This window comes from Ptychodera flava, chromosome 14 (genome assembly GCF_041260155.1).
Source record: "Ptychodera flava strain L36383 chromosome 14, AS_Pfla_20210202, whole genome shotgun sequence".
Taxonomy (NCBI): domain Eukaryota; kingdom Metazoa; phylum Hemichordata; class Enteropneusta; family Ptychoderidae; genus Ptychodera; species Ptychodera flava.
The window spans coordinates 12,570,190-12,591,709 of NC_091941.1; the positions used below are offsets into that span (position 1 = coordinate 12,570,190).

The 21,520-nt window shown below is 38.1% G+C and overlaps 1 protein-coding gene across 1 annotated transcript in view; it reads left to right on the top strand.

The window, feature by feature from the left end:
• Positions 1 to 8,012: 8,012 nt before the first annotated feature.
• LOC139149397 (potassium channel subfamily K member 13-like) overlaps positions 8,013 to 21,520 on the top strand; it is a 49,172-nt gene continuing 35,664 nt past the window's right edge. The window contains exon 1 of the mRNA XM_070721132.1: positions 8,013 to 8,141. The gene's annotated coding sequence lies outside the window, so the exon portion shown is untranslated. The remainder of the gene's footprint in view (positions 8,142 to 21,520) is intronic.

Below are 21,520 nucleotides of genomic sequence, written 5' to 3' on the forward strand. Positions count from 1 at the left end.
TCACCTTCGCAAAATGTGAAGCAAGGGGAAGGCCTGTAAGTCCATGTACTTATCTTCCACTTTTGAAGGATATTGGATGATGTCATTCTGCTGCAAAAAATCCTTCGATTTCCCGCTCTTCTTATCTTATATGTTCTGTATAGGTGTTTGTTGCTTCACAGATCTAAAAATAACGGAGATATTTTTATCATGCTTGGTGTCCAGTCGGTTCTGAAATATATGTGGTCTAGAAAGTAAGATAACCGTATCATGTACCGACTGAGGTTCGAGTTCCCTAGTCTAGAGATTCATACGCTAGGTCAAAGAACCTCATCCAGGGATGATGTCGTTACACTGCTAAACAAAATTGGCGGCGCTCTTCAGAAAAGGTGATGCCCGTAAAAAAAGATTACTTTTATGGGACGGAAACTGTGGCTTAGACACTCTGATATTTTCGCAAGTGTTTTATGACTTTCAGTGACCCCGAATAAATTCCACTCCCAAGCAAATAACGACCCTCCGGTGTTTTTGAAGACTGAGTTTGTGTGCATGCATTTATATCATCATCAAAAACCAATTTTAAAAGAGTGATAAGACTGTTCGATGGTTTGTGTCGATTAGACCTACAAATGCATAGTATGCGTTTTTAGATTTCACTGACCTTACTGATTCTGCGATACGTATGTTGCAAATAGGATATGACGGAGGTTGTGGTTATTTTTGAACAAATAGTATCGTGCAGTGTGCATCACTGTGCCACACTCCTAATTTTTTTGTACATGATTTATTTTTCACCTGAGAGTTTTCACAGTACCGTGCAACTGCTGACCGATTTTTTTTATCTACATATTTTAGTTGACTTCAATAACTGTTTCTCTAAAGATCACAGTAAAATAACTCACACTTTTTAACTTACAATGTATGATATGAAATACTTAACATAACACATCACGCAAAACCATATTATGTACCTGTGCTTTCTGTAAAAGCTCATTTTATCACTATTGTGGATGGAATGGAGTACTTTAAATTCGGCTTTATATTATATTTATTTATCTCCCATTTCCTATTAAAATAATGAAATGCACTAATTTAGCCATTTTCATTATCCTTTAAATTCCTCCTTCAATAACTTTAAAGTCAGTGACAATTTGAAACTCAGTATTTTTCCAAAATATTTTCAACATATTTCAATATGTTCTCAGCACTTATACAGTCCCAATATAGATGATTATATGTATAACTCACTTTTACGTGAATCGCACATAGGAGAATTTCTAACACTCCAAAGGAATAATTCAGACCATTTGGCACTTTACGTATCATGAATTTCCAATGGAAAAATGTAACTATGATTCTTCATTGATTTTATTAGCGAGCATCCACAAGTTGTATTCATCATTGTTACCATGAAATTCCATTTCAATATCCCAAATTGAAATTGCGCTTGTTTGGCTAAAACATTTTCCATCAAAATATCATAAATAAGTATTGGTTCCATATTTTTATTTGAGCATCATTAATATCAAAAACATTCAAGTGGCCGTTATTAATTGTCGAAAAGAAATTACCATAAAAGGCATTCAAAAAACGTCTTTGGTGGTCTATATTTTAACCTGGCTGATTCTAAGCCCTATGACTGTCTATCTTCTGACTTTCATGTCAGATAGAAGCCTGTTGACTGATGAACATCGAATATGTAAACATTGCGGTTACTTAATTCTTCACAAAGATGAATGCCCTTTGTACTGAGCTGCTCATCTTTGGAGTTTTCAGGGTTTGTATTTTCATTTCGAGACTTCTCTTAATCGCTTGAAATATATATTATTATGCTCTCTGAAATTTTAATGATCAGAAAGACCTTTCAATTCGTGAAAACGTAGCGAAACATAAAAGCCGCGGATATGTTATCAACTTATAGGAATTATTTTTGTCTTTCAGGACAAGTGCTTTACCACTGGAATGACCGCCATATCTGGGCACATAGACTGTTTAACTTTGAAATATTATTTAATCAAGTCACTGAATCACCTTTCTGATGGGAAAATATTGACTTTATCAACGCTAAGGACGTCTACTTTTTATTGCATTGGGTCATGCAGAGCCGTTTTAACGGCAGCACATGTACATGTTTTTCACACACATCTCCGGCGATTCAAATATTCTTGGGTAAGAGGGGCTACCTCCCCAGAGTAATGGTATAATTTTGTGTCTTCTGAATCATATCGTACCTCCTTGGCCGCTGATACATCATGATGTGTGCGACAGTTAAATAATAACACATGAGAGCGAGGGCAAGATCACGATTTATTGCCTGCCCAAGGGATGGTGGTCATGATCGAAATGCTGATGATGCCCGAGCCGTAGGCGAGGGCATCATCGTAAGTATTTCGATCATGATCACCAGCCCGAGGGCAGGCAAAAAATGTGATATTGCCCAAGCTCTCATGTGTTATTATTTTTATTACACCGAACAAGCAAACATGCAAAGAAACAAAAACACAAAGACTTCTTCGAGTACAGTTCGCCTTCTGAGTCCGAACCTCAGCGTTAATGTTGTCAGTGCCGAGTCTAGGTTTGCCGCTAAAGTTTGCCGATCTCCTCGGTGGCGTATCCAAATTTGTTGCTTGTTTTGTCGCTGAACACAGAAATTGCATTCCTTGTTGCCATTTTCGTTCGTTTGCTGTTTACTTGCATCAAAATATCGTCTAACTGTGCCGGTGACAGCTCTGCATGACGTTTCGCAGCCATAAGTTGCCAACTGCAAAGTACAACAAGCGAACGACAATTTGTTTTGCGCAGAAAGGATGCGCAGTAAGTAAAATGACGTCATCCATGTAATATCAAATGCAGAGGGCATCATCAAGTTCGCAGAGGGCATCATCACATTCGCAGAGGGCATCATTATACACATATTGACTGGCCATGAGGGCAACAGCATACGTCTGTACCCCGAGGGACTGTGAGTCACCCCCAAAAACAGACTGTTTCCCGAGGCCGTAGGCCGAGGGAAACAGTCTGTTTTGGGGGGTGACTCACAGGCCCGAGGGGTCAAAGACGTATGCTGTTGCCCTCATGCCAGTCAATATGTGTTTTGTAACACACCTCATCCGTAGCCATGCATAAGAACGTACTATACACAAAACTTGTCGCATGTAGGGCTATGATGTAATATGTTGGAGTGGTTCAGTAAGAAAAAGTTTTTCCTAAAACGACCACAATACTTCTCCAAAACGTTCAATTCACCTTTGATTATAGTTTTTGTCCGTATCGAGTCCTTGTTGGAAACCAAAGCATTCAATTCTTCTTCAGAAAGTAGGATAAACCAATAAATTTCTGGATTATCGTTTCGATCGGCCGCAGACGACATCTTTGTTTACATTCCGGTCCGCGTTCGCGTCAAATATCGTTTTTGACGTCAGCGGGCATCATTTTTCAGAACTGATGCCTGGCAGGCAACAGTTCAAACGAATGATGCCTGATGACGTCGTTTACGTGGATCAGCACAAAAAGAACGCATCCCACGTGACTATCAATTGGCGAATTAGAATACAGACTGCGGATGAGGTGTGTTACAACACGTTCTTTTACATGTCACGTGAGTCGTGTTTAACCAATGGCAGTGCACGCTGAATGAGTGAGGTGTGACAGCCTATTACGTGAAATGAATCAACTGAACATTTTCCTCGTTTTTGCGTTGTCATAGTTGCTTTTGTTACAAAAATTGAGGCATGTTCAAACAAATGAGCAAATTGTTGTCTCTATGAAACAAACACACGGCAAAGTTCCTCAAGAATACAGCCGATATACAAGCACCTGTACCTGTACTGTGCGTCCAGCGTCACTGCCGGCATGACGTCATGTCCATGGTTCAATGCCCTCTGTGACGCCTCAGGTTTGCAACATACATTAACTCACCATGCATTGCGCTGTCGAACAAGGGAGCGTTGACCCTTGGACGGGTCGCCAAGGGATACGCCGGTTACTCAGAGGAAATGATTCGCTACTGAGGTCGTCGCTCCAAATATACACAGTCTCTTAAAACTGCATTTCCTCTTTTTATTCTCTTCTTTTGTTATCATAGGGTCAAGTATTTGAGGTGTGTAGCTCGTAAAATTTAATCAAAATGGAAAACTGCCATAATTTATACGATATGTGCGATTTCTCTGACAGGATAGCTTTGTTCGATGACGTAGGGTATGGGCATATCAGTATATGAATTATAATGTTTCAATTATTTGCTTCAGAATTGAAGAGCAAAAACGACTGATGTTTTACTGTGACACGAAATTAAATGTTTCATCCGCTTACAATCGTTTACATTTTATTTTGCAGTTATTCATTTTTTTCGTACACAAGGCGTTGTAACACAGACGACTTATTATTATTAGTAGTAGTAGAAGTAGTAGTAGTAGTAGTAGTAGTAGTAGTAGTAGTAGTAAATAGTAGTAGTAGTAGTAATAGTGTTGTTGTTGTTGTTGTTGTTGTTGTTGTTATTGTTGTTGTTGTTACGAATGCGTAAAGTGACTGTCGAAAACTATAACAAAAATCACTCTGGCCTAGCCTCGAATGTGCACATCTTTTCACGATCTTGCCATATCTCACTTAGAACCCATACCCAACAGTTCAGTTTCGATAAGTTTTTATAATTGAGGTTTTGAGGTTTCTTTTAACCGGCATCTTTTGTTGTTACTTACCATTTAACGACAGATGTTGCTTGAGAGAGTAGCATTATATGAAAAGCAATATATTTGGCGATATCTTCAAATTTTACGCGCAATGCAAAGTGTGTCCGGATATGACGTATTTATGACTAATGAAAATAAGATTTTGCTGGCGGTATATGATTTCGAAATCCCCTTTAATAAACATTATCATATACAAGGAGACTTGAACTGTATTTCACCATGTACCGGACTGCAAGGATACCCTTCGAGAAGGCAATTTTTTTCATCTAGTCGTATGACACAAAACATTTTGGTTTCTTGCCATCTTTGTTGTCGCAATTATGTCAAAAGATTGGTGAGTCATTTGCTCTAGTCTAGTCTTGTTCATTATTCTAAAGGAAGAATTCGTTTCAAATGCCCATGGCACATTAAATTTTCCTTTAACACGATTGGAACTAATTTGGGATAATTGGATCTTCATATTTTTTAAAATTCTCAAAATTTTAGGTGTCCTTTAGCTGAATGTCTCAATCTTACAAATTTATTCATGAAAACAAGTGTGTTAACTTCAAAAGAAAAGCAGATTAGCTTACATTCGCAGATTTTAAAGATATCACTTCATCATCCAATTATCCCAAATTAGTTCCAATCGTGTTCTTTTAAATAGAATGAATCGAGATAAAAAGACTAAGTAAAATATACGTCAAACGCTAGAACGCATACGGCGATTTTATGATTCCTTATTGCAGCTACCTCGTCTACCCCTGTAAATGACAAACAGGTTTGAAGTTTTCATTGAACTTTCCTTGAGGAAATCTTCGACCATTTTCTTTCATGATCAAGACTATAAATCAGTATTCAAAGTGCAGAGTTTCGAAAATTAAAGAAACATGTCATAAATTTTGCCGATATTTGAAATTAGAAATGGCCGCAACTCCTTGCGGTAACTCAATGGGGAAAATTAAATTTCGATTTTCATTTAAACAGGATGGTGATACTTCTTCTACAGAATTCCAAATGATTTTGCAAATGCAGCAGACCAGTAAAGGTACTATTAAATTTAGAGTCCTTAAAAATGGGAAATCTTTAAGGTAGAATGCACCTCGGGGACAGATATTCGGACTCTCTGACTTTTACAATTCTTTTCTGATCTATCACTTGTGGGGGCTAGCGCTTATTTCAAAAGTTCTTTGTGTCACAGTCCGTAATAAAAAATTTTATCGTCTTAGTCCTTTGAAAGTCGAAAATTTAAGTTTTTCTCCATGAGTGCTAACACAGGGATGGTGAACATTTGTTATTTCAATATCGGTAATTAATGTCAGGTAATTTCAATTGTTTCTTTAGTACCAAAACTTTGCATGGTGACCCATGATATTTCTCCATGATTCAAGGAGAGAAAGGTTGAAAGTTTAATTAAGGAAAGCTTGTCAAACACGATTGGAACTAATTTGGGATAATTGGATTTTCATATTTTTCAAATTTCTCAAAGTGTTCGGTGCCGTATAGCTGAATGTTGCAATATTTCTAATTACTCATAAAAACAAGAGTGTAATGTAAAAAGAAAAGCAGATGAGATTACATTTGTAGATCATTATCCCAAATTAGTTCCAATCGTGTTGAATGAGCAAACGTTCAAGTCTTTCAATTTCGAGGCGCATACCAGTAGGCGTAAGCTGTCATAAAGTCAGTGTCCTTGTAATAAATTCATTAATAATTGAAAAGGTATTCTGTTCTGGGTTTGTCAGGTGTAAAAACAAAAGGTATTGTCGTCAAAGATTAAAATTATTGAGTGCTTTTTGTTATATTTTATAACCTTCGTATTTGCCTCGTACAGCTTGATTAAATAGCATTCTGAAGTTGTTTGACGTCACCATACGAACGTCATTGAAAATAGGGGTTGTTTCAACGCATGACCTTGGAGGACATATTAGTCAATGACTTGCATGTTTATTCTTGGACTAATAGTTCTGTGTTACCTTCCCCGATGTTTTGGGAAACGAAAGCGAGATTTAAGCGCGTTTTTCTAATGGTCGATTTGCATATAACTTGGGGAATTCAGATCCGCTCTGCAGTGTACACCAGTGTTCTCAATAAATAATTATGTGTTTATTGTTAACTATTTGCCAGTCCGGGTTTCATCTGACGTCCGATATAAAAGAACCTTTCTCCCATATATATATACAAGGAATCAGCATATATGAAAACAATCATTGGTTATCTAGCGTATTCCACCGGCATTTCTCTATAATCTCCCGGACTCTACAAATTGGTTTCACCGTTCTGGTGTTTGCAACGAGAGAGGCTAGTGCAAAGATGGCAAAGATGTTCTATTCCAACCCGTTTAATCATTTTCAGGTCTTTGTGATTGTGTTCATTGCAGTATCGGTATAAACATTAATCATGTGATGACGCGTGTGTTGTTGCCATGAACATGTACTAAGGGGCAAGGTTCTGCTCATTTGTTCACCGAGCCACGTGATATTCTCTGCTTCAGAGCGTTAGAATGTCATTCACTTTGTAATGGTTTTGGAAATTGAAGAAGTGATCAACAAAAGAGCATGGCAACCATTAATCAAAGATCTACTTCCAATATTAGAAGCTTCGTTGAACAACGAAATACCATTATTTCGTCATATTTCAGCAACTTGAACTGTGCACAGCGTAGTGATGACCAAACGATATTGAAATGAACAACAATTGTGATCAGCCAGGAGTTTTTCTCGCATATCCACGGTATTTTAACGATATCAGATTGATGTGAAACTTTTGAGCCCAAATAAGTCTTGGATCATTCAAAAGAAAATGTTGTCCCTCTTTTTTGAATTTGGTCCCTTCAATAAAATACAATACAAAGTAGACAAAAATGGATTGTTCTATTACATTTGGCAACATCAGGAGAAAGAAATGTGCAAAAGGTTAGGTTGGTTACTGAATCTATGCGTTCGAGAGAATCCCGCAGTTAGCACCCAGTAGACCTGTTGATAGTACACAGGTACATAGTGTGTTTACTCTAGATAGCCCAATAAAACATCCACACGAAGAACAATAACAAACATAAGATCTGTAGCAAGTGATCGCAGTAATAGTGTACGTTCCTTTCCTTTCAAGTGCTTATGTGAATTCTAGGTCGCTAAAACTGGGATCGTGGTAATAAAATATTACTGAAGTGACCGGTCTGTGGGTATGGGGGAATATTGATGGTATGCCTTTTATGATAATTATTAAGCCTGTTATTGATAATGGATAAATAACGAGCACTCGTAATTATCTGTCTTTTGAACCTAATGATTTATTTGAATGACAATAGTGGTACCACCGGCATCTGATGACAGTGATCACATGACCATTTAATTTACACGCACCGTATGACGTGACTCTGCTCAAATGTAGACGTGACCAAATATCTCGCGTTGAGTGTATTCAAAACGGAGGCCTGTATTTTTGAGAGGAAAAGTTACAAAAGAAAAGAAGAGAAGACCAAGAAACGAAACTGGGGTAGGTTAGAATCCCTTTACTGTGGATTGCTTATTTTGTTGTCCAAGGCCTGTTTTCAAAAAGGTAATTATACTGAAGATGGGCTATGAATTCACTCGCCGTATTTATAACGATATCCATTCACTGTGTTTATTGAGGGTAAGGTTTTGTTGATTTGCGAGTTTTTATTTTGTATGCCATGTGGAGGTTCTTATTCTACCCCACAAATATGTTGAAACGCCTTCTACTTACAGCTTGTAAACACAGCGTGTGTATGTATAAAGTGCACTCTGCTTGTTTACATTTGAATTCTAGTCCGGACTTTAATTCACTTGTCAACAATAACGCAGTTTACCCATGGACAGTCCGGGCTGACAAGCTGAATGGAAGTAGAACAAGAAATAATGGTTGACATTTAAAACAACAATAGTGAAAGAAAATCATTAAAAGTGACTATTAGCTGGCCCTTTAACGACGCATCAAAACCGCAGCAAAAGGTTACATAATTACATGAACATTAAGTCGAGATTCGTTATCAGAATATTCTAAAAGTGGACATAATTTTCATGTATTCATTACGGACGAATATTAGCCTATTTTTTTCAGAGAGCCCCCTCCCCTGTGCATTAAGCGTGTCATAAACTGAGCGATAATTTATTCATGGTAAACCGGATTACGTTACAGAATGTAGGATTTCTCTTTGTTTTCAATCCTTTAAACACATGTGGCCCGTGTAATTATTCACAAGAGCTTAGATGCAGACGAAAGTTAAATATTTAGGTCCATTTCTCTTGTGATCGTTAGAACTACTCAAATTATGTAATTTGAGTGTGTCATCTGGAAATTGGTGAGAGAGCAGGCGTAGAGTGGTTTTTTTAATTTTCTCTGTTTGGTATCGTTTCTCATCTGGGTGTGGTGTTTTGTTGTGAACAGCTGAAGGAAGGTTATATCCGGGCATCCCTCAACGAGTTATCGGTCATCTGTCAGAGCACACTGCCCCGCACACAATTATATTTACTAAAGTTAATATTTCCCCCATTCTCCCGCCAAGCATTTTACATCCGATATAGTTTGTTGTATACAACACACACACATGATTCGCTTTTTACTTCCTGTCTTTCGCGTGATGTGTCGTCGCCTGGATGATAAATATGGAGATCTGTCCACTCTCAGCGAAGATCCATCATATTGCTATCAAATTTCCACGCAGACTGATCTTGATGGCATACATGATTCTACTAAATCACCACGGTCAAAGGATTCGAGTAATAGCAAAGGGCATTCAACTCAACATGGGATCATGAAGTCCGTGTCTTATATTAGCAATAGTAACATCTGATCGTAAAACTAAATTCTGGCACTATAGCAGTTTGTTATGAGAAATTATACTTTTGCAAGGACTTGGAATCAAGTGACATCTCTATAAAATCTGGGGGTGAGCAAATCCACTTACTCAAATTCTTAGACTATAGCAGTTGTTTAGGCTGGGATTTTAGTTGATTGCTTCCAACTTCCGAACTTCCGGTGGACAGGTGAATTATTCAACCGGTAAACTTGGGGATATCTTCCGTCTGAAGATTGCAGGATGCATGAAACTTAAGTAACAGATATTATTGCTCAGGACTTGAATTAATTTGTGTTATTATTTATAACGCTCTGCTTTACGCATCGAGCACTGTAATTTCCAACGAGGACATATATATATATATATATATATATATATATATATATATATATATATATATATATATATATATATATATATATATATATATATATATAAAGATTTATTATACATATATCACAATAAAATTAGAACACAATATTGTATGTGTTTGGGGGGGTATATCACAATAAAATGAGAATACATCAAATATCAGATGGACAGATGTTTCTTTTATATTTGGGTTAAAATGCTCTCATAGTGTGTGCACTCATAACTTGGGCCACACCAATGCTTGCGGTTGGTTTGGAGGTTTTCGTGGCGGCATTTAAGCATTCACAGTTGATATAGTATAAATATTACATCAGTAAATTGATGGCAAAAAAACTCGAAATCGGATCTGATCGGTAGAAGCGTGAACGCAATAGTGTTATGTTCGCGATATAGCATAGTTGGAGATCTCAGATAGGGAAAAGCCCTATTTTATTAATTCCCGCAGGGATTGCAAAATACTCATGTAATGTGATCTAATAAAACGAAATCAGCAATGGGTAATACCACGGTTTGTGACCAGATAACTCCATGCATGCATTCGCTATCAATCGCGCATATATACCATGATCTGGTTAAAATCTCGTGGTATACCGTTGCTTGGGGTGATTCATTGCTTAATTATGCCAGTACATCAATTACCCTGACAGCAAAAAATACAGCGCTCTGATTGGTTAAGACGCAAAGATAACCATTGGAACTTGTCCAGATGAAAAATTTTTCTACTATATAAATACTTGATAAATAAATTAGAAAAGGGAGTTATCGAGAAGGGAATAGGTTAAACCCAGAATTCGAATGGACAACTGTACAATCAAAAGCACGTGGCGCACAGACATACGCCTACCAGCCTACGACTACGTGTAATATTTCCACTCTTGCTTGTGCAAGTGAGTTTGTTTGTACTGTCATCACGTGATCTCTTGGGCGTACTGAGTCTGTAGAACACATTGCGTCTTTTGAATTCCTGAGTAGAACCATATATCTATGAAAATAACAAATGTTTAATATAAATTAATTAACAGTAAATAATTACTATAATTCTGTATTTATTTTTCTGGCGGATGCAAACAAATTATCGGATAATCGTGATGTCGTCTGCATCTGCGCGTCTAGCGTCTTGCAGGCACTGGCACGCGCACATAACCTGATGTCAGCTGTTCAGAACATCAGTCAAATGTAATTATTCGTATTTCGGGGCCCATCGGGATGTAAACTTTATTCTCGGTGTCATTTGATAAAAAACTTTTTTGAACGGCAGAATTTTAATGTTCTTTATAATAGCTCGAGAAGCCGTGCGTGTCAAGCATCACCGCCATTCCACAAAGTACTCTGCGGTCCTGAGTAGGCGGTCTGTGAGAGCTTCCGCATGCATGCGTCGCTAGCGAGGCTATCAACACCTGTGGCGAAGAGAAGTATCTTCAAAATACTTTTATCCAGACTCATCTACTTCGAACAGTGAACTGTCACTTCAATGAAACGACATAGCTTTGCGAGCTTATCGGCTCAGCCTAGTGTGATATTTTATGGCAGCAATAAACCAACCAAGCGAGGGTAGACCACGAAGTTTTTGTCCAGTTCACTCCGTATACAATACGCACGGGCAATATTGAACACAAAAATCTTGTGATATATCCGTCGCTGGCGGTATAAATATTTTGCACATTTATTTATATACATTTTAGCATATGCGCAATAATTCGTCTGTCATTGGGCATTCCTGCCCAAACCATGATAGATTTGCGTAGGTGACCATTAACTGCAGGTTGTTTGCATAATAGAACGGCACATGTGTCACCAGGACATTGATTGCACTAACGTTTTATCGCAAAGCGTCATTAATTCTGGTGTAAAATAAAACTGTCCCCCGAAAATGATTTAGACTAACTGAATACGTAAAGATGAACTAGTTCTCAAATATGGTTCCCGTGTCACTATTTGTTAATTGACATGGACTATTCAAAAGATTTCAGCCATTTGTTCTCCTTTCAAAATTGTATTCAGTTAATCAATAAAGCTAATAACAAATTCTCCCTTTAAAACTCTAGAGGGTCGAAATTTCGAAGTTATAAGGCTTGCTTTGTGCAACTGCTGAGGAATTCTTCGACTTCCTTCTAATTGAAAGTGACGTCGTTACCCCTGGACGTTGCTGGGAGAGGGTGTTTGGTAACAGGTGGGTTGGCTACCCTTGTATGGATTACGGCGGACGACTGGAATTCCCATTTTCAATTTGTGTATTTCAGTATGATTTTAAATCCGCTGGATTGGGCAGAGAGTCATAAAATGCGCAAAGACAAAAGTATTGTTGTGCACGCCCTGTCCTACACTTCGTATGCATAGATTTTCATGGATATTCATCTCCATTGCCGCCCGTAAGGCAACTCAGTTCGCATGGGACGAAATGAATCTGTTCTTTCACATGTCACCAATTTTAGACGATTTCGCCTCCAGTGAGACTAAATATTATGAGTTCAGGTTGTCCAAATAGGGACAGTGATCCGGACTGCATCTTATAAATCATCCTTTGTTGACTGACATAACGCTTGTGTGTAGGTTGATAATCTGCATACCGTATAACAAGGCGGGACACATCACTTTTTGTGTTTAATACGGCGTTGTTTGTGTTTGTAGCTTCAATATTAAGTCATTTGAGTGCATCCTGAGTACGGGATAACGGGACAAAGGGCTCGGCAAGCCTGGCCTCGCCCGTTAAATTTTGGCTTTCCTCTCGCCTGCGCCCATAAATATTCGACAAAGCCGTCGAACGGAACGGTTTTCATTCGCAACTCAAAATGATGTGCAACAATTCATGAAGTCATGGAAGCGTTCTTTTTTGAATATATGTACAAGGTAATATTTTGTTGAGGAGCACATAGGTTATGCCCTTGGCAGTCAACGCTTGTCGTACCATTTGTTCATTCTATCGACATTTTTATTGTTACCAGGCAAAATCGGCCAAACAAAAAGTTAACCAGAAACTGTTGCAATATATTAGTGAACAGGAAGCGAAAGATTATCGATATGAGGTTTACGAGGCTAGGCATCAGCTGAACAGAAGCTATATATAAGGTGACATAATACCTTATCGTTTCCTACAGAATCCATATTTATCATCTTGGTCTGTCCATTATATTCATTCAAACAGGACAGGAGTTGCTGAAGAGCGTCTGCACTTTCAATATCTCTTAGATTAAACTTGATAAAGGAAATTCGATCAATCTTTAAAATTGATTAATTTCGATGATGATATGTATGACATGTATAGTTTTGTAAGTTCATGTACTTGGCAATCCATCATGGTTCAAAAAATTATCAGGTCGCCCGATGCTTAAAAACACTGAAAAAGTTTTATGTTGATCAACCGATTTGTCCAAACTAGGAGAGCGTTATAGACAACCCAAGAAATTGTGTTATAAAAGGGCGAAGGTCACCAGATTTACATGTCTCATTTTTGAACATACATAACTATATTTTTGATTTTTGACAGGCATATGGCAGGTATAACGCCAGGGTATGTAAATTCTTCGTTTTTCGTCATTTCAAAATTCCGAAAGATGGGCGAGTAAGCGGTTAAATATATAGTCAATGCGCTATTATTTGACAATTGTCTCATATAATACAACCTGTATCATATGAGACAACTAACGGAGTAATTTGTTGCAATTTAAAAGTCACGGCTTTGTTTTGGGACAGAATATCGTCAACAATGGAACATTTTGCGAGGAAGTTTGAAGGGTCCCCCACACCCCTGGAAACTCCGAAATCTACGAACACGAACGGAAAACTAAGGACGTACTTTAACTCTGGCTTATGCCGTTTCTACTCATAGTTTGATGGCAATTCTAATTTAACCTGCTTACTGTCGGACGGTGACACTGACCGACACTCCGGTTTCTCCAACCTTGGTGGTTTTTTACCATAAAACAAATACAAAGTTAATGTGTAGAATACTGTTCTGTCGCTCTGACGCAGTGACGCATTTTCAACCGGAGTAAAACTTTTTGTAGTAGTTGGCCAGATCTAAAAGCACTGTACGATATTTTCTACCGACTATCAGCTTTTGTAAAATGAAATATTACTATCATAACGGTAATATGCAAATAGTTCTTCGACTGATACTTGTATCTCTCTCGCATGCTCCGGCGACGAACTACGCTCATGAACAGTCAGACCTCATGCTATGCCCTGCCTTGTATATTTCACGTCACTGAAGCCACATCGCCGTTTCCATGGTAAAATAGAAGGATACGACGGGTTGTCAGTTGTTGTCTAAGGCAGGGTACTAGTACAGCAATCACGGCGCCACAGTCTTGTTTGGATAAGGCGATTATTTTAGTTGTAAATTCAGCTTTTACAATTTAGGATGAAACAGATATTTTACAAACCGAAACTCTTTAAAGCTACACTATCTTAGAGTAAAGTCATTCGCAAAGTAAAATTATAGATCTATATGTCGGATGCTATGTGATTATTACATGCAATGAAAGTTCACGTCCACAGAATTGCCTGACATTTCTTCGAATATGAGATGTACAAAAAGTTCCGATGAGAGGTGACCCAAACCTGAAAAATAGATATGTAGGCGGTCCCTACAATATCAGTATCCAAACGCTTGCGTGATTCTTGGCTTAAGAAGATTATTAATTCTATTAAAAGTACACGAAACACGTTCTGCTGTGCTTCCTCCCTTACACGCACCCTCTATAGTACTGTTGATCATGCTACACTGTATTAGGTGAAACAAACGATATGATACGTAGCGGGAACAAGTTTATTTTCAGTTTTCCAAAATAAGACACTGAGCAAATCCATGGGAAATGTCGCCAACTGGAGTTCCATAACCCTTGCATAAAACTAACTTTTTATGGGCAGCACAATGTGTTAAGAATGCTACACAGGTACTTCACTTTAACACGTGACAAATATGTCAACTTTGCCATTATCATGAAAAGGTCATACACCTTTTATCTTTCGCCCATAGCACAACTGGGTAATGTATCAAAACGTTCCGCCCACTACACTTGCCTTTCGCCAGCAAACAGAAAATAAACCCTCAAATGATTATGTTACAGTGTGAGAGGTCTAATCGCGCATGATGTGTATTTGTATAGGGATGACATGATGATTATATGTTTACTTTATGCAAATCACTTTGAACTATAATAAAATCACACATTGGGAGATGGCTGAAACTGTTTCTTTAAAGGTTGGTACTAGGACTCAACGTAACCAAACTTAAGACGTCGTTTGTTATTTTTCATCCCGATATATTACAGGGTGTCACTCTCAGACACGGGAACTTCTTCGTTTTACATTCATGGCAACGTTAAAATCAAGGTCAAAGTTATAGTTGCACTTCTCATTTCATAAAGTACAATCTTATACTTAGAAAAATATGGCAATTCATAAGTTCATGTGTTACCCATTTGGCCTAAAAGTAAACCAATGGTCCTATGAATTGCTATATTCGTTTTAGTAAGCTTATACTATCTCAATCAATTACGACGAGATGTTTATGCCCCTCCCCTGTCCCAATCGTTCTCCAACGTGAGTTTAGTATTGGGGCATGGGCAGTGATACAGTGCATGTATTGACGTTCTTTTGGATTTCGCTGGTTTGTTGGGCAGCATGTTCAATTAATTCTTGTTCTACTCTCACGTTTCACATTGTGCGCTTTAGTCATTGTCAAAAATAATCACCAAGATGATAATGGTACCTTCATCCAGAGATTGGACATTGAACAGTGATTTCACTGACACGAAACGAATCGTAAATTTATAATTTCTTATGATTATCTATTGCCGACCCAAACACGTCTCTTTATCAATTGCATTTCTTTGATCAATCAATTTGATAATGTTTAACGCCTAAGATAGCGTATGTCTTAGACAAAGATTGATCCAATAATGCTGTCAACAAAAGACGTTGCTAATTATGTTTGGAAGACTGATAATACCTTATGTGCTTCTTGAGGATATTCGTGACATTTATGAAAACCCCAGAGAAAGACTCATACTGCAAATATTGAAATACATCTTAGGATATCGCGACGAGCTTTTTTCAGCGTGTTCCATATTTTAATCTCAGGTAATTTGTTTATGGTATGGATATAGTGCTGCAAGGGGTGTCTGATTGCACATTTTTTTCGTCAGTATACGACAGTTAGAAATGTTATAATTGTCACTCAGACCCATAAGCTGCAACTTTCTTCCACTCCATTGATGACATCGAAATACCCTATATTTTTATATCCTTTTGACTTTAACATTCAAACAACAAAATCTTCTTCCCACATTGCAACAACATTCATTCGTGCCAGAATGAGCAAGTATATTTACGTTTGCGCTCTCTTTCAGATTTCCCGCACCTTTCAAACCTGGTGATATTACAATGAAGCGATATCGCACAATGTCGCTATCGCTGGCATTCGATGTCACGTGTTCCGATGAATGACAACACATTGTTTCTGTGATGATTCCATACATGCATTTCGATCACCATGTTTTGCATATTTGCGTGGTCTACTGTGAGCATGTTTTAATGAGGCAGTCGTTTGCTGCTTACTTCTATAATCTCGCACACGCAGTTCCTCTCTTGTAATCATCCACCACAGAGTACATTTACGTGGAAAGATTTAGCTTGAAAGTAAAATCACTGCTAAAATGTAAAAGGTTGCAGCTGATGGGTTTTAAAACAGAGCGATAGTATAAAATGGATCGCAAACCATGAAAACGTTTTACATATAATATTTCAGGCTTAACTTGTGATATTCCAAGAATTACTTCCATAAGCTAGCTTTTGTTTGCGTGCGATGCAAGCTCATTTAATCAACTTATCGAAGGCAGGAATATTTTTCTTCTTGTCTTAAGCACAGTTTACTTGCATCGGATCGCGCGCACCATCGGTACTTGCACTGCAATGCAATTTGTTATAACCGTACGTTATCGAGCACTTGTAACCTGGACTTCTGTTTGTAAACAACTGGTATCGGATAAGCAAACCGAAAAAGGTCATCTGCGAGCTGTACTACTTCGCAAGAGAAACAACTTTCGGCACGGAAGATTTCAAAGACAATAGCTACGACAACGCTTATTGTAAAGAAGATCACATTTCTGAAAGTTTTGATATGTATTATGCAGCAGAGTTATCTCGATCTTGCGGCGTATTCTAGTGATGGCCACAGAATACACGGCAAGCCCTCGTGCAAATAACCCGAGTACGACGCTTGCACTGTCCATGTCTCGCCATGAAGTAATCGATGGAATGATTCATCGAGATATTTACGGATGAATTTCTAATTTCGTTTTGGTGGATATCATTTTATGAATCATTTCGGAGACATAACATGGCAGCCGGAACACGCAATAATATATGCGAGTCGTGCAGTAAATATGTTCATCAATCGCTTTTGAACACGGTACAATGTGTACAGATCGAACGACATTCCCGCTCGACAAGGTTATGAAAGACCCTTGAGCAACTTCAAAGATAAATATATCTGTAAGCATTTACCTGTAAACATGTGAACTATACGGTGGCTGAATACAGGAGAAATGGCGAAGACGCATGCAGAAGACGCATGGGCTGTATTTGTTTTCAAATCAATGCATCAAATTAATATTCAGTTTTTGCCAAATTGACACAATAATTACCGATAGTACAAGACCGTTACAGGTTTCCTTTTGATATGTTCGCCCATGTAGCCGCGAATCCAACATTGGATACAGCGTATCGCCTGCAATTTCCGGTTCTTATACAGTCAGCCATTGGTTATGGGTTATTTCCTGCCTCTTTTCCTTCAGGGTCAACAACAATCCTAGATTCTTCTATTTTGCAAAAATAGCATGGCGCCATGTGAATAATAGTAATGGATAACACGTGCTCATATCACGTGTTTTGTAATCATGAAGCTGCGTAAACGGATCCTTAGTATAGGTTACTCATTTGTAACTCGCCAGAGGCGATTGAGACAATAACGAATATATTCAGAGAAAGTGAGGCAATACTCTCGTGAATAATTTACTATTCTGTCAGACCGTTTGATCTTCTTCAACACGGCATGGCACCAGAGGTATGCATTGTGCCTTAAAAGGTCTTGATAAAACACAGAAATACCAAATCCTGTCTCAAAATGATTTTGTTATTAATTTTTCACGCGCGGGTTCTCTCTCGATTTATGCGCATTGTTCATTTTTCAAGTATCCTATTGTTGTTGTTGTTGTTGTTGTTGTTGTTGTTGTCGGTGGTGTAGCTAAATTTGTCAAATTCTGGGTTGTTCCGATGAGATTGTTGTAGCTTGGTCTTGTGTTCTGATGAGACTCATCGACATTCTTCAAGATATTGAAATACAATAGTCTTTGTATTTCGATGAGCGATTAGGTGCTAAAAACTCACAGTACAATCGACTAATCCTTGCTGTGACAGGCAACAGGTGATAAATAACAACAAATGACAGGCCCAGTAGGGGCCTAAGGCTGAAAAAAATGTTAGATATTGATAATAAAACACTGTTTGCCAACTTACCTTTACAAACTATCGTTAGACAATTGGGTTAGAGAAGTTGAAAGTCATCATTAATTGTTGATCGCGAGGACCTTACGATGTTGAAAGAGCAACATAGAATTGAGGGACATTCATGACGTCACCCATTCATTCACCAACAACAGGAACCCTGTCAGGTATATGGTTAACGTGAAACTCTCATTTTCGAAGGATTGAACCAATGTCACAGTTGTTTTATATATGAGCGCACGAATACCTGGTGAGACACATTCGAGAGGGTTTTATTTCAGAAGAAATTCAAAATGACACCCACTTTCTGTGCAATGATAATGAAACTGATGAAGAGTTTAGATCGCAGTAAATGCAAGCGTTTGATGTATTCACAAGTCTAAATAATCAGCTTTGCAAACGAGCAGACGACCCCACAAAGGGACGTTGTGTGATTGTTAGTGAAAGGGGCGAAGGAGAGTTGAAATGTGTGCCAATTCCTTGGATTTAAGGTTTCCAATTTAAATTTTTCACACGGAAGGAAACCCTCTACACTGTCATAGTACGGTCGACACAGACAGACTGATAAAATGACAACATCGATTTTAAGTTTCACAACACATCCGTAGTAAATATTGACGTTTTTCACGAAGACGCGGCCTTTCCTCGTGAAGCGTATACTTTGCATAACGTCCGAGTTCAATTTATGAATAGCTCGTAACATGCGATAGAAAAATATGTTCTAACACTTATGCCCGTCAAGTGTGCGACAGAGATGTTAAATTAGCAAACAGCTCTATATGGCAATGAATTTGTCACGTGTAAAGGAACGAGCCTCTTTTGAAAAAACTACCGACCTCGGCATTCGAAGAGTACGCTACTGCAAGTTCACGTATTGCCTAGCTTTCTTAGCTCACGTTGCTGGACCCGTGCTTGGAATTTGACTTTCGCTCTTTCGCCACATAACGCCCTCCACTTTTTGTTCTGTGACGTAAAATATCCTTATATTAGGTTCGTAAACAAGGCTGCGATAATCAATCACGGTCTGCCATTTTCAGAGCAACTGCAGGTGAGTAGCTTGGCTAGTAACTTATATATAAATGTAGTTTAATACCAATCTTTCAATCCCAATCTAACTACATGTGTTCGATAACAAGCAATGATTACACGAGATTCATGTCTTGCCGTACAAAGCCAATAGACATAGACTTTTGATCTTAGAGTTAGAAAGTTCACTTCGTAGCTTTATTTACTTATGAACCCTGTGCTGTTCTTATTTTCCTCTTACCTGATCGCTCCTCTAATTGCAATGCACTATTCCGCCTTGTTGTCCTAGGCTTCATGATGACACGGTAAATGTAAGACATATATAGTTGGTTATGTTAAAATATGTGTACTTTTAATATATATATATATATATATATATATATATATATATATATATATATATATATATATATATATATATATATGTGTGTGTGTGTGTGTGTGTGTGTGTGTGTGTGTTGTGTATGTGTGTGTGTGTGTGTGTGTGTGTATAAAGACTACACATTTGTGTTATGTTGTACCTTTTTGTGGACTTCTTTTTGGACTTCGTTAGCATGTTAGTGTGGTTGCAATTTATTACTTGTATATTACGCCGCAAGCACAAAACCTATAGCGATGAACACAGCTGAAGTCGAGGTGTTTGACACACATTGGTTTGGCAGTCCTGATTAAAGAAGCGTAGTTCATACACACAACAAAATAGTGATGTTCATCCAACCCTTCCTGTCGAGTTGTGTCTCAGACAAGTTGCTTGACCTATTCTCGATTCAGCCATGAGAAACACAGTTGACTGCATGGCCCTCCGGAAACGACGCTGCTCATATAGGCGGAGTCGTAGTGATCGTCATGTTCCAAGTATCGATGGTCGCCGACACCTGTTAACTAACTGTCCGCTTTTGTCAATGAAGACATTCTTTGAGTTGTTCCCTATCAAAATTACGACACTGTTGCCAGAGAACGTCTTGATCTTGAAGCCCAAAGGGCGGAAATATATCCCAAATAGTCTATTTTCCGCCCATTCGAAGATACCACAATATTTTAAATTCCCCAAAACAGAAGCAGCGTTATTACATTTGAGTAAAACAATACTCCGAGTATATCGAAGTACAAGTACCTTGTAATTTTTAACTTCGATTTTTACCGCTTGTCTGTTGTCATTTTTCAAAATCAACGACAACAGATTTTTTCTCATAAAATAATTTCCACACCACCGGCTATCTTATCTTTCATCGTTATTTGTGCTATTACCTATAATTTTTGTTCGCCACGTAGTCTAAAAAAACTGGAAGTATACATCAACGGCCACTACCGAAAACAACAAATTCGCGGTCAGCGGTTCCAAATCAACAGTTATCAAGCTGTGTAGAGATGCTACTGAAGACAGCGGAAGAGAGTCTGGGGCAATAACAATTTAAATGGCTGTTTCTATGCGAGAGGATATATCGAAAGTTTACATTTACTGACAGGGTTTCTGTGCGTGCGACATTATCAGTTCACCAATGAATGGTTGTTTCACATAAAATATTGCATAAATTATCGTCGAGTCTCTATTTTGTAAAACTACATGATTTTGACCTCTAAAGGAATTACACAATGTTTTTGTGTTTGGGGGGAATCGAAAGGGCGACTTAACACAGTGATAACCCGGAGGTGAAAGCTTCTTGTCGAGATATTAATGGTTAATGAATGTATGTAAGCAAACTGTAACTTGAAACTGGTGATTCAAAACGACTATAGGCAAGACTGGAGATCAGTGTTCACAGGCAGCACTGATAACAGGTAACCTACGCAGTGATCAGAGTTAGGGACTGGACAGAAATTACAAGGGGCGGTGTTTTTTGGGGGGAATGGGTCGCCATTTTTCGCGCAAGCCGTTTTGAAGGGTCATGAAATTCCGCGCATGCCTTTGGAGGGGTTCACCATTTTGGGGCAATTATAAGAAGGCAAGATATGACCGATATAGTGCTTCACCCAAAAGTATCAAATCATAATACGTGGGAGTCTCTAGGGCAAGCTATTTACAATTTTACCCTTCAAAAGCTATATCATTTATAGTTGCTTGATAATTGATACAAATGTAATTTGCTTTAAGTGGGAGGTAAAAAAGTGCATGTGTGTACAAGAAATTTGATTTTTCGATTTCATCGAA